The sequence below is a fragment of the Populus nigra genome, chromosome 17 (genome assembly GCF_951802175.1).
Source record: "Populus nigra chromosome 17, ddPopNigr1.1, whole genome shotgun sequence".
In the NCBI taxonomy this organism is placed as follows: domain Eukaryota; kingdom Viridiplantae; phylum Streptophyta; class Magnoliopsida; order Malpighiales; family Salicaceae; genus Populus; species Populus nigra.
The window spans coordinates 8798641-8813284 of NC_084868.1; the positions used below are offsets into that span (position 1 = coordinate 8798641).

The following is a 14644-nucleotide window of genomic DNA, read 5'->3' on the forward strand; positions in this document are numbered from 1 at the left end:
TTATAGACCCTAAAATTAATAATTATATAAAGCTTTAATAACAAATATACTAATTACTTCGAGTAATACCATATAAATAATGAGATTATTCTTTATAAAATGACTATATCTCTATTTATTAGCTATTAAAGTTATTCCAACTTTAAATTATTTAAAATTAAGTGCATATGAATACGTGTAAGACAATTAATAGAATTAATAGAAAAGCCAATAGAAATTAAACAAAAAAAATATGATAGTAAGATGAATTAATTGATAGAGAAAATACTAAGACTTTTGATTTACTTAACCTAGCCAAAATGATTTTTAAAGTATGTTATCAAGTATTTATCTTCCAAATTGATTATAAAATATTATGATCTATTCAAAACCCTCTCTCGAGTGGATTAAAGTTACCTACACGAGATAATTAACCGCACAAATTAAATAGAGGTCTTTTATTTAATTCATGACATGCATCATAAGAAAAAAAATAGCATGTATAATCTCTAAATGTCAATCATTCAAAGGTATTATTAGATACAATGAAGTGCACTTGATAGATAATGATAAATATTTTAATAATATAAATTTAAAATCCAAAAATATCATGGAAACGCGACATTGAAGCCTTAACAATAATATTTAACTTACAATTAGATTATTTATAAACCATAATTTCTATAGAATTTCTCATGAAAAATAAAAAAAGAATAGAAGTTTTAAGAAAAAAAAACCTTTGTTTAGGTTGAATTCCTCGATCATTGATAAACTCCGATACATTCACTTTTTTCCTTGCCCATAATTGTATAAATTAATTTATATATATATATATATAATAAATAAAAATACATAAAATAGGAAAATCTAATATAAAATTAAAATTAAGAGTGATAAAGACGATATCCAATTTTCATGGAAAATCTTAAAGTGTTTAAAACAAACGACAGTAATTGTAGCACTCAAAAATCAATTAATATTTAAAAAAAACCAAGGGGAGCTACGCTGGACTTTCATGACTGTCTCAGACAAACGAACAAACTCTGCAGGCTTAGACCTGTCAAAAGTCAAAACCTTGAAAGAAGCTACACTACAAATCTCTTACAAGAAAACAACCAAGCTTTGTCATGGTAATTAGTGAGATAATGACTCCATTTCACGAGAAAAGATTAATTCCTACGAAATTCTTGACCGAACAGTATAGTAGTTGGCGTCTGTCGATTTCGATTTTGCTTTGGCATTAATTGCCCTGTGCATGAGCCACGCAGCCTGGTCCTGTTCTCTATCGAGGGCCACTTGATTTGTGGTAAAATAAATTTGATTTTCATATCATTTCCTTAAGTTTTTCTTCGGTTTTATGACGTAATATTTTTATAATGTTAAAAGATTAACAACCTAACTTATTTAAGGAACAATCTTGAAAAAAATAATTTATTGATATTCTAACAATCTATTGATATCTTGAGACATCAACTTCAATTAATGTCTCGCATATGAATTATTAAATTTAAATTTTAAAAAATATTTATATATTTATTTTTACAGTTGGTTAGACGATTCCTATGATGTTTGGCACGCTCTTTCTTCAAGCTTTCGGCTCAGGCTTCAGTGCTCGGCAAGTGCAGTTACGTCTGACATTGCAAGAGCTCACCTCGGCAGACAAAATCACGTCTCAAGTCCAGAAGGAAGAAAAATTGATTGCTGATGAATTAGCTGCAGCAGGTATGCCTCTTGGTAAGGCCGAATTTAGTGCCGATATTTTTTGATTGCTTCCTCTAGAGTATCATCCTATCATCACTGCTGTTTCTACTCGAAGGGATCATGTCTCTTTTCATGAGCCATCGGGGCAGTAAGTTGCTCATGAAATATTTCTCAAGAGCTCTAAAACCTCTATCAATTCTGGTGGTAATGTTGCAAGACAAGAGCCATCCATCAATTCTGTTCACACCACAAATCAGAGGAACATGAAATTTTCCCAACAGTAGTAGTCCACCAATAAAGGCAATCGCTAGTTCTTTAAGTCATCTCGTCAAATCAGTGGCTTACGCAATCACGCTACAAAGTGGTGCAGAAAGCCTCATGACAAGGACGATGACACCCTTGGGGCAAATATGGCTGTTTCTAGCAACACTTCTGACTGGTTCCCAAACACTGCTGCTACTCATCACAAAACTCCTGACTTAGCAAGTCTGTAGATTTCTGAAGAGTACAAAGGTAATGATTAGGTTTTGGTTGGTAATGGCAATGGTTTGTGTATAAATCATCTTAAATCATTTTCCTTTCTGATTCCAAAAGCTCAATCTGAAACATATCCTACATGTTCCACATGCAAAAACAATTGCTTTCTGTCAATAGATTTAGTAGAGATGATGGTGGCTTTTTTTCAATTTATTTCTAATTATTTTTCTATAAAGGACGAGAGAACCCACAAAACCTTACGAAAAGGACCAGCTGAAGATGGAATCTATCGAATTCCTTGGATCGCACTACCGTCACTTCAACAAGGATCAAAAGCCATCATCAGAGTGAGAATCAGCTTGGAGGATTGGCAGGCGGGTTTGGGAAGTCTGCAATTTCCATCAGTCTGATCTGTTATCAAGAATATCCAGTTGCCTTGTTCTAATTCCCTAAAAGTATCTAAGCAAAAATGTACTTTATATTGCTTAGGGAAGTTTAGTAGGATTACTCTACCTGGTACAGGATCACTTACAAATGAACCATTATCCTTAGTTCATGTTGATTTCTAGGGTCCTCCACCCTTTTTATCATTCATCGGAGAACGTTATAATTTCTTGGTTCTTTTTTTTTTATGAATGCACCAATTTTTCTTGGCAATATCTTATTAATCAAAGGAGTGATGTGTTACAAGTTCTTGCTTACTTTCACTCCTTCGTAGAGTGCCAATTTGACAGGAAACTTAAATGCTTATAATTAATCAGATTGGGCGTAGAGTTTTTTTGCATGTTCATTCTTACTTGCAGAAGTTTGGAATTCATCATGGGATTTCTTGTCCCCATACTCATGGGCAAGATGGTGTGGCTGAATGCAAATTTTTTGTTTGGGCATCTGCTTTCGCTACTTCTGCTCTTTTAATCAATCGAATGCCCACGCCAGCTCCATATTATAGTTTCTTGAAGATTTTTTATGCACCTATCTATCTATTACTTCGGCTCCTTGGCTCACTTTATCAACTGCAGATAGAAAACATCACCCAAAAAAAAAGGCAAGAATGGCCATCACAAAAAGACTTTCCTAAATAGTAAAATATAGCAAATTCTAAATAGTAATTTATGAGCTTTATACTAAGACTTTCCTGACTTATCATAACTGTAAAATTTTAACCCTAATGCTTCTATAGCTTCTAAAAACTTCAAACGAATTTCATCGCGTTTCAATAATTTGATTCAAAATCATGTATATTACCATAAAACTACGAGTGCGGGAAAATCTCTGGATCACCGACGTTGCCAACCGATACTTGTTCATTACAGGACCCCACATCTTAATTCGAGGATAACGCCATTATTGACTTACAAGCTCCTTTCTCTAGCAATGTTATCTATAATCCTTCAGTTATCAATCTCTTTGTGGATTTGTCATTATCATCCTCTGAAAAGTCCATTCCACAATATTACTTTTTAAAAAACCAAGTTGAAATTATTATTTTTTTAATGGAATATATTTTTTATTGATTAATTTGTTTAATAATAAATAAACATAAGAAAATAATTTTTAAAAATCACATAAATATCTTAGAAAATCTACTATGACATGATGTTGCTTTGAAGATGGTGATTAGAGAGCGACCCATGAATGAGACTCACTGTCCAAAATAATAAATAACTTCCATGAGATTTGTGACTAAACAAGAGTGTTGATGTTTGTGTCTGTCATTTTCTCAGATTTTCTTTCATTAAATGCATTGTTTTGTTACAGTCAGCAGTAACCTGAGCGTTGCAATGATGAACCATTTCGCCTTTTCTAGCTCTCTCATCAGAAATGAAGAGATTGTATCGGATCATCAATTATCACAAATTTCCAAGTAATTAACTGCACACGCAATGTTTTTCTTACCACCTTAGCTAGTTTTAGCAAGATTTTAAAACGCTTCTCCTGTTACATTCCATGACATTTAGAAAGCATAGTAAGTGATTTGAAATATTTTTTAAAAAATATATATATTAAAATAATATTTTTTAATTTTTAAAAATTATTTTTAATATCAACATAAAAAACAATTAAAAATATAAAAAAAATTAAAAATTTGAAAAAACATAATTTCAACCATATTTCTCAAACACTCCCTTACCAAATTAGCCATATATATATATATATATATATATATATATATATATATATATATATATATATATATATATAAAGCCGCATCATTGGGTTCATGGACTTCGACAATCGACCTTTGCAAACATTAGCCCAACTTCTAAGTCAGTCCAGAAAACGTCGAGACTCTAGACCTATGATAGACCCATTTATTACTGGGTCATGCTCGACCAGGCTTAGAATTCTTTAAAGATTAGGCTCGATCATTTGAACTTTCCTCCAAGGTTTTTGGGATTTTAATCTTGATATTCAATCAGATGAGTGCTGGTGTGTTTCTTTTATACCTATTCTTTATGAATAAACCTTGCTAGCATTAACATGTGAGCTGTTAGATAAGTTTCAAGGGTTTTAATCTGTGGTTAGCCTCCTGGGTTTCTTACTAATGGGACATGGGTGCCCTACGCCACGCACCTGTCTCTCTGTGATCATCCCAAAGGACCCCAAAAACATGTTGGTACCTCTTAGGACCCCTTAGACTGGATGAGCCACTACTAGTTGGGACTTGGGAGGCTATTTTTCTTCATGTCTTTTATATTTTATGAAGGAAATATCTGGAATAATATATCAGAGAGAGAGGGAGAGGGATTGGGCAATAGGGGCATGCATGCCATTGAGGAACAAAGCTTAAGCAATGGGGTTGCCTTGCCTTCATTGTGATGAGTGAATCGTTTTTCAAACTCCTCTTTTGTTCTTGATTGACATTACTTCTTTATTATCAGCAAGTCTCACAGGTGATGCACCAAGTCAAAATGTTTCCATATAAAAGGGAAAAGAGTATCGAAGGACCTCACATCTTGGAATTTCTGTTTAAAGTGCCTTTCGATCTTCCGTTTTTCAACTGTTTATCATTGTCTCATCTTAATCAAACGAGGCATCGCTTCATGATCTTCGTATTTATATGTACGTGGCCCATGCTATGCTTTGATTCTATCCTTACATAAAATATCGATACAATGAAAATATTTTTTTAAAAAAAATTCAAGATTATAATAATTGACTGAGATTTAAAAATATTAAAAAACAATGAAAAAAAAATTGAGTTAAATCTACTGAACTTATTAAATCCATAACTCGATAAATGATATCGGGATAACTTAATAGAAAGAAAAAAAAATATGTTGAAGGATGAAATAATATGTAAAACGGAGTCAATCTTTTAAACTTATAAACCGTTATTTTAAATCCGGACTCAACTAACAAGTTAAACACCCGTCCACTTAAATATTGGAGGATGAAATTAAAAAAAAATCAATCTAAAAAAACCTTGCAAGATCAAAAAAATACATTAATACAAAAAATATATTTGATAGGGAAAAAACAAAAAAATGATGAAATTGCAAAAAAAATAAAACAATTGCAAAAACTATCTTAAAAAATAACAATAAAAAATAGAAACTAAATCTGGTAGGTGAAAATATATACTGGGGGTAAAATTAAAAAAAAATCTTAATTTAATAAATTATTATTAATAAAAAAATGCAATAAAGAAAACAACGATGAAATTAATAAAACCCTTTAATTCCATATATTATTTTAAATTTTAAAAATTATAATGAAGAGAATAAGGATGAAACTTAAGTTTAACAAATCTTAAGGGTTGATTTGACTATTTTAAGGCCAACACGAAAATCAAGTAGGAGAAAAGAAAAAAAAACAAAACAAAAGGCTACACGCGCACTCTAGCCACCATCGAGCTAGACACATCGCTTATTTGTGGAGGGGACACTAAGATGCTTGACCATCTTGCACTCAGAATAACTCCACGTAAAGAAAGGTGAAAAAATGACAAAGCTCAAGGGTCAATAATTTAATGGAAAACTATAGAACCAAATAAAAAAATAAATTAAAAAAAAAACTGAGTCAACCTATGTTAACTCGACTAACTTGCGACCTGAAATATGAGATGAGGATAACTCCATAAAAAAAAAAGCTGAACAAATCACAAAACTTAAGGCCCAATAAGTCAATGTTAAATGATAAAAAAAAATCTAAAAAGAATTTAAAAAAAATATCAGACTCAAACTAGGTAAATTATTGAAACTAGTGAACCAGATCATGAGAATGGGACTACCTTGTAAAAGACAGACACGAAAAAATTACAAAGCAAAATTTTCAATTATAAAAAATTAATAATAAAAAAATAAACAATGATGACTAAATCTTGCACCGAAAATAATTGAAAGAAACTAATCAGAGATTAAATTGAAAACAAAATAAATGAAGAAAATGATAGAAAAAGAGTAATGAAAAAAATGAGGACCAAAATTTAAAAAAAAAATGAATTAAGATTCTAAAGGACAAAATTAAAAAAAATAAAATAAACATAAAGGATAAAAAAAATAGCAATCAAAAGAATGAGAACCAGATTTGATACAAAAAATAAATTAAATTAAATGCGAAGGTGGATGAAATTAAAAAAAAATAAACTTCAAGAAACATTAAAATCAAAGCAAATAAAAATCAAAATAATGAGGATCAAGCCCAAAACAAATACAAAGTGGAGGACACAACTAATTTTTTAAAGGCTTGGCATGAATACCAAGGTCCAAGAGAGAGAAATAAAGGGCAGGAGAAAAAAACTCATCGCTGCCAAACAGCCTTCTGCCTTGCCAAGCGCACCACCCCAACAGTTGCGCCACAACCTTGCGCATTGGATGAGACGGCGATTGGGATTTTTTTGCCATTGTAATTGTCCTCACATGTCTCTGGAATAGCGAGGAGGACTCTGACGTGCTTACGCGTGCATAGCATGCGTCATCATATTTTACTGATTTATTAATATTTTAATAACAAAAATTACAAAAAAGAGCCGAAGGGCATATCATTATTACAAAACAACCATGGTGTAAAGACAAAAATACCCTCCTACGCCATTCTTAAATTTTGAAAAGCCAATGGTTAAATATGTAATTTTACTGTACAAAAGAAAATATTAAGACAAATAAACTCTTCTCCAATGATATAGACGTTATTTTACTGTGCAAATAAAAAGAAAAGGACAAAAAAAACCCTTAATGAAAGACTTTTTTAAAAGATTTCAAGGGCAAAAAAATATTTTTATTATATATTTTCAAAATTAAAAGATAAAATTATCCCTAATCAATCTACAAATAACATTTAAATTCCGTTAAAAAGGTAATTTTATTCTTTACATTAAGACAATTATTACATTGCTCGAATCCATCATGATTCTTTTCAGAAGCTACAGGAAAAAACTAATCTCTTTTAATTAATTTATTTGTTGTAGTAATGTGATGGGTTTAAGAACCACACAATATGTTAGGTTATTTCTGTGCTCCCACATGCATTTGTCCTTAAAGTGGTATTAATGTAAACGTGGAAGAAAGACTCAAAGAACTAGAAGCTAAGAAGAAATATCTTTGCATAGTTACGTCTTCGGATTAGACTTGCAAAAACTTGTTAAACTTGCACAGAAACTTTTCTTTGAATCATTAGTTTATGGACTTGAATTACTTTTTTCCAGCATTTGTTAGTATTTAAGTGCCGCGTAAGGGTTATTTTTAAAGTATTTTTTATTTAGAAGTATATTAAAATAATGTCTTTTTTATTTTTTAAATTTTATTTTTAATATTAATACATGTAAAATATATAAAAAAATTAATTTAAAATAAAATTTTAGTGGCTCCGAATAATTTGAAGCAGTGGTACTGCTGTTGACTAACTGCAGAAAGGGAAAGGTGTCCCCCATTATCGAAGCAAAGGCAACAAGATGATTTGATAAAGATGATGATTCTGTCCACTTAAACATAATCCGAGGCAAATAATAGAATCATTTGAAGGAGTATCCTTGCAAAACATCCTAAGAACCACAGAAATGCAAGTACAATCTACTTTTCTTTTTACAGTTTTGATTAGGACATATTTATTTTTTTATTTTTTTTATTTTTAAATTATTTTAATATATTGATATCAAAAATAATTTTTTAAAAAATATTAATTTAATATAATTCTAAATAAAAAAACACTTTAAAAAAAAATCATAACTATCCTCTTCATTTTATTGGTTGCAATAGTAATTTTGACAGTATTTAGCATCGTAGTTGGAAAGTATTTTTAAAAAATTTTGAAAATTTTTTATTTATTTTAAATTAATATTTTTTTTATATTTTAAAATTATTTTAATGTATTAATATCAAAAATAATTTTAAAAAATATAAAAAATATTAATTTAATATATTTTAAAATAAAAATATTTTAAAAAATAACATGTCACCTTCTTATCTTTATCACAAATGGAGATCAGGTAGGGGCTTATTTGTTATGAAAAGAAGACCCGTTGTGTTTCCACTAGCATGAAGATTCCCTTGCTTTGGTCCATGGATTTGACCCTTTCTTGAAAGCAGACCACATTTTTTAACCCTTTTAATGGATCCGGCGAGGCAAGAACATTTATGAAATTGAAAGAAAAGACTCTTGAGAAAGAGAAGGCTGAAATCTACAGTCACAGCAAGTGGCTCTGAACTCTACCATTAACTCGTTCAGTCCCTATCTCATTTATCTTCAAATAAATTCGATTAAGATAGCCACTCATATTTTACTGTGTATGAAATTATTTTTTATTTAGAAATATATTAAATTTATATATTTTTTATTTTTTAAAATTTATTTTTAAAATCAACATATTAATACAATAAAAAAACATCAAAAAATTAATTTTAAAAAAAAAAATTTAACCTTTAAATAAACAATATTTCAACCCCATTGTCAAACAACAGAAAAAAATACAATATTGGCTGTTTTTGCACTTAAAAGCATAGTTTTAAAACCAGACCCCATCTGACGAGTTGATCCAGAATTAGGCCAATTCAGGGTTGTAACCAAGTCGGGTTAAAGAAAAAACAGGGGAATGAAAAATCTAGTGTGACTCGGCTGACCCGGCAAGACCTGGTTGTAACCCGTTGACTTTTTTTTATTAAAATAACGTCGTTTTGATTTTAAAAAAAAATTGACCTACATAACCCGATCAAAACCAGAAACTCAAGTCAGCCACTTTGCCGAGTCTAAAAACTATGCTTAAAAGGGTTGATTGTGATTTTTGTCCTTCTATTCTTGTTTTTCTTTTTTTATGGATTATATATATATATATAGGAACAACCTTTGTTGAGGTTTATATGCTTCCATTTATTTCCGTTAATCAAAACGGTACATGTCAATCACTATGCATTTAACTAATAAAAATGGGTTAATAACATGTTTTTTCTTTGTATTTTTATTTATTATAAATTTTTTCATGGTACATTTTTTGTACGGATTTTAGCTTTCTACTGGATGTTCTATTAAATTTTATATCTTTCTATCTAATTTTATTAAATTATGTGACACAAACTATTAGAAATGTATCATCAAATTAAGAAAATGAGAATTTAGTTACAAATATTGTTATATATCAAATATTTAAAATTAGTTTAGAAAATACAAATAAAAAATTAGCATTTAATAAAAAAACATTATTATAAATAAAACAACGAATCATAAATTTATCCTTCTATGATTAATTGTGTGTTTGAAATAATTTGTTACATAAATATAAAAATAAATACGAGATAGTTTTTTTTTGTATAAATAATACGACTTGTTAGTTTAGTTATTTTTTCTTCTTCTTTTTTTATTACATTATATCTTTTGAATTTCTTTTTTTTATATTTTTTTCATGTATAATATTTTTAGTATTTGTAACTAAATTCACTACCAGAAATTCGCTAACTACCAACGGATTTACCGACAGAATATTTCTGTCAGTAATTCGAGGTCGAAATTACCGACAGCCACTTTTCTGTCCGTAATTCAGTCGGTAACTACCGACTGAATTACGGACGGAAAAGTTTCCAAATTAAAAAAAAAAAGATGGGTCGCTGACGTGGAGGTTTTGGCGGGTTATTTATTTTCGACGGCATCGCCGATGGATTTAAAACGCATTGACGTGACCGGTTCGCCGTTTAAATTACCGACGGACTCACCGAGGGATTTGAAATGGCAGATCTGTATGGTGACGTGTCTATGTTTCCGTTAGAATCACCGACGGAAAATCCGTCGGTGAAACCGTCGGAAAAAGTTAATATATAACAGCTCTGCCGACCCTCTCCTCTCCTGTTTCTCCTTCTTCTTCCTAATCCCAACTCTCACCATCTGCAAACAACCAGCCCCCCCCTCCCCCCCTAAAAAAAATCTACCTCATATCAGTATAACAAGTTATATTTCTTGAAGTTTTGTGGTCACAGCATCCGTGTGCTGATTTACCGATGGATTTTATTAATTTTTGTAAGTAATTCTATCTTTTTAAATTTTAACATTTAATTAAATGTCAATTTTATTGTATTTTTAGTATATGTATTTTTTTAGTAGATGTACATGTTTTATTGTTATTTCTCAAACAAACTTGTAGTATATGAATATATAATTCTATACCTGTTATGATTTGTTTTAGACTTTGTAAGATTGTATTTGTTTGTAAATTGTTAAAACTTTATGGAACTACCGAATTACATATGCTATTTTGAAATAATTAATAGCTTGCTTAATGGGTCCGTTTAAAGTTTTATCAATGGCATTGCGGAGTGGTAATTTCTGTAAATTTATATATTTTAATTCGTATGGACGTTGATAAATGATAATGAATATTTAATATTTATGAGAAGTTGTGATTGGTTTGTTGGATAATCTCGAGGTAAAGTAATATTTTTGCAAGTTTATTTACCTAACTTAGTTAATTAATACATGATGTCATCATAATTTTATAGAGGTTCGATATAAGTCATGGATGATCGTTCATGGATGTATCGAGATTCACCCCAAGGATTGCGGAGGATGGATTATTGTAACGGGGTTCAGGGTTTTATTAATTTCGCAACATCTATTTCCAGAAATTTTACTGTAGGCGGTATTAGGTGTCCATGCAGGAAGTGTGAAAATAAAAAGTATCTGCATCAAGATGTTGTAATGATGCATCATCTACACAAAGGGTTTATGAAGAATTACCAGTGTTGGTATGCACATGGAGAAGTATTTGGTAGTAAGAGGAGAATGGAAGAAACGGTGGTTGGGTCTACTTCTAGTGCTAACAACGTGCATGAAACGGCAAATGACAACACTAATCCTTACAGAAATATGGTTATGGATGCAATGAGAATGAATCAAGGTAATGGCAGTCAATGTCCAATCATAGAAGAAGAACCTAATGCAGATGCAACTAGGTTTTTTGATTTGTTGAAAGATTCTGACGAACCATTATGGGATGGCTGCACGAACCACAGTAAATTATCGGCTGTAGCACAGGTGTTCACCATCAAGTTAGATCACGAGTTGAGTGAGGCCGGGTATGACAAGATTATTGAATGGGCAAGAAGCATTTTACCTGAAGGGAACAGGCTGAAATAGAACTTCTATGTTACGAAGTCCATGATGAAACCCCTCAGTTTAGGATACCAAAAATTGACATGTGCCCTAACTTCTGCATGTTATACTACCTTGAAAATGCTGAGATGACCGAGTGCATGACATGCGGGCATTCCCGTTACAAACCTAGAACTGGCAGGGGAAAGACTCTAGTGGTATATAAAAAACTTAGATACTTCCCGATCACACCTAGACTGCAGAGGTTATTCATGTCACCAAGGATTGCTGAGCACATGACATGGCACCAAGCACACCATGCGGTTGATGGAGTGATGGTTCATCCTTTTGACGGCGAAGCGTGGAAATGCTTTAACAGTGTTCATCCTCACTTTTCAGCTGAATCAAGGAATGTGCGTCTTGGGTTGTGTACAGACGGATTCAACCCATTTGGGTCATTTGCTGCTCCTTATTCTTGTTGACCGGCCATACTCATAGCTTATAACTTGCCACCGGGAATGTGTATGAGGCCGGAGTTCATGTTTTTATCTACTGTCATACCCGGTCCAAGAAGCCCGGGGCGGAATATAGATGTTTGTCTTCGATCGTTAATTGATGAGTTGGCGCAGTTGTGGTCCTTCAGAGCTCTGACTTATGATATATCGAGGAAACCAAATTTCCTTATGAGGGCGGCTTTGATGTGGACTATCAATGATTTTCCAGCTTATGGAATGTTTTCTGGTTGGAGCACGCATGGGAAACTCGCATGTCCATACTGCATGGAAAACAATAAGGCATTCACGCTAGCAAATTGAGGTAAAGCTTCTTTTTTTTACTGTCACTGTCGCTTCTTGCCACTTAGTCACAAGTACAGAAAGAACAAAAGAGATTTTTTTCTTGGCAGAGTTGAAAAAGATGTTGCATCCCCGCGTCTTTCTAGTGAAGAATTGCATGATGTTGTCTTAGAGTACGGTGACATTGTGTTTGGCCTTCAATCAGGGAAGCAAAAGTTTTCTGGTTTTGGTTTGACCTATAATTGGGTAAAGCGAAGTATCTTTTGGGAGCTTCCTTATTGGAAGACCAATCTGATCCGCCATAACCTTGACGTCATGCACATCGAAAAGAACATGTTTGAGAACATTTTCAACACCGTCATGGATGTGAAGGAGAAGACAAAGGACAACATCAAGGTTAGATTGGATATAGCTTTATACTGTAACCGTAAAAATATGGAGTTGGTTTATGATGAGTCATGGGTCGCAAAACCAAGAGCAAGCTTCGTGTTAAAGAAAAACGCACAACTGCTAGTCTACAAATGACTTAAGAGTCCGCGTTTTGCAGATGGACATGCATCAAACATATCAAGGCTGGTTAATATAGAGGACTGCAGATTGGATGGAATGAAGAGTCATGACTGCCACGTGTTTATGCAAACACTTATCCCATTAGCTTTTCGTGATTTGTTGCCAAAAGGAATATGGGATGCACTCACGAAGATCAGTCATTTCTTCAGAGATATATGCTCCAGCAAGTTGAATGTTGATCACATTGAGAGGCTTCAAATGAATATCGTCGAGACACTATGCAAACTTGAGATGATATTCCCTCCATCATTTTTTGACTCAATGGAGCATCTCCCTATACATCTACCGTTCGAGGCAAAAGTTGGAGGACCAGTCCAATATAGATGGATGTACCCATTTGAACGGTTAGATATTACAGTTGCAATGTAATTCATATATAAAAGTATTTTATATGTTTTTCTTAATTGAAAATACTTGATTAATATTTCAATGCAGGTACTTGTTTAATCTCAAGAAAAAGGTTAAGAACAAGGCGCATGTTGAGGCTTCGATATGTGAGGCCTATATTGTTGAGAAGATCTCAATATTTATCTCGTACTATTTTGAACCTCATATGAGAATGAGAATCAATCACGTTCCACGGCATGATGATGGCGGTGAAGTGCCTTCCAGTGGGAACTTGTCAATATTCTCTAATACTGGACGACCCACACCTAAAAATGCCGTAAGAGGAAGATATTTGTCGGAAATAGAGTTCAAACAAGCACACAACTATGTTCTATTTAACTATGATGAGCTGAGACCTTTTATTTAGTAAGTTTATACTAATTAAACTTTATTAGTAATATACTGTTAATTATATATTGTAATATCATACACTCATTATCACTTGCAGGCAACATCGTCAATATTTGCTCTCCAACAACTCACAGCAGACCGAATCCCAGATCTTTCAATTACAAGATGAGCAGTTTGTCACGTGGTTCAGAACATATGTAAGCACTATCACAAACTCATTCTAACTTGCAAAATTATTGTACGTATGCATGTCATTACGAGATTCTCGTTCATTTATTGTTTATTGGTGTACATTACATACAAGGTTTATCAAATGGAAAGGAGTGCACCTAAGTCATTGTCTTCAGTAAGCCTGGGGCCTAGAAGAAAATGTAAGTGCTACAACGGGTATTTTGTCAATGGATATGTTTTCCATACTGAAGAATACGGGCAAGGAAGAAAGACATACAACAGCGGTATTTGTGTTAAGGGATCCACTAGTAGTGAGTTAGAAGTTGACTACTATGGTAGATTAGAAAAGGTCGTCGAATTGCAATATCATAATGAGCAGAATATAGTGTTTTTATTCAAATGCTATTGGTATGACACGACTGACAGAGGAATCAGAGTTGATCCGCACTATGGTCTGGTCGAAATCAACTCAAAAGCTAGACTCCACAACATAAACGATGTCTTTGTTTTCGCAAAGCAATGTCAATAAGTTTATTACACATACACCCCTTCATTTAGAAAGGATCGATCAAGAGTGAATTGGTTATCCGTTTTAAAAACAAAACCCCGGAGTCGTGTCGAGGTTGTTCAGGATGAGAACGAAGACACAAGTGTGCGAGATGAAGTCTTTCAAGTTAGTAAGGTGGTTGAACCATATCGAG

At 32.4% G+C, this 14644-nt stretch overlaps 1 long non-coding RNA gene across 1 annotated transcript; it reads left to right on the top strand.

The window, feature by feature from the left end:
- The first annotated feature begins 1552 nt into the window (after positions 1 to 1552).
- LOC133676576 (uncharacterized) lies at positions 1553 to 2850 on the top strand. The gene is made up of 2 exons (XR_009835630.1): positions 1553 to 2193; positions 2394 to 2850. It is a non-coding gene; the product is annotated as an uncharacterized LOC133676576 (long non-coding RNA).
- Positions 2851 to 14644: the final 11794 nt, after the last annotated feature.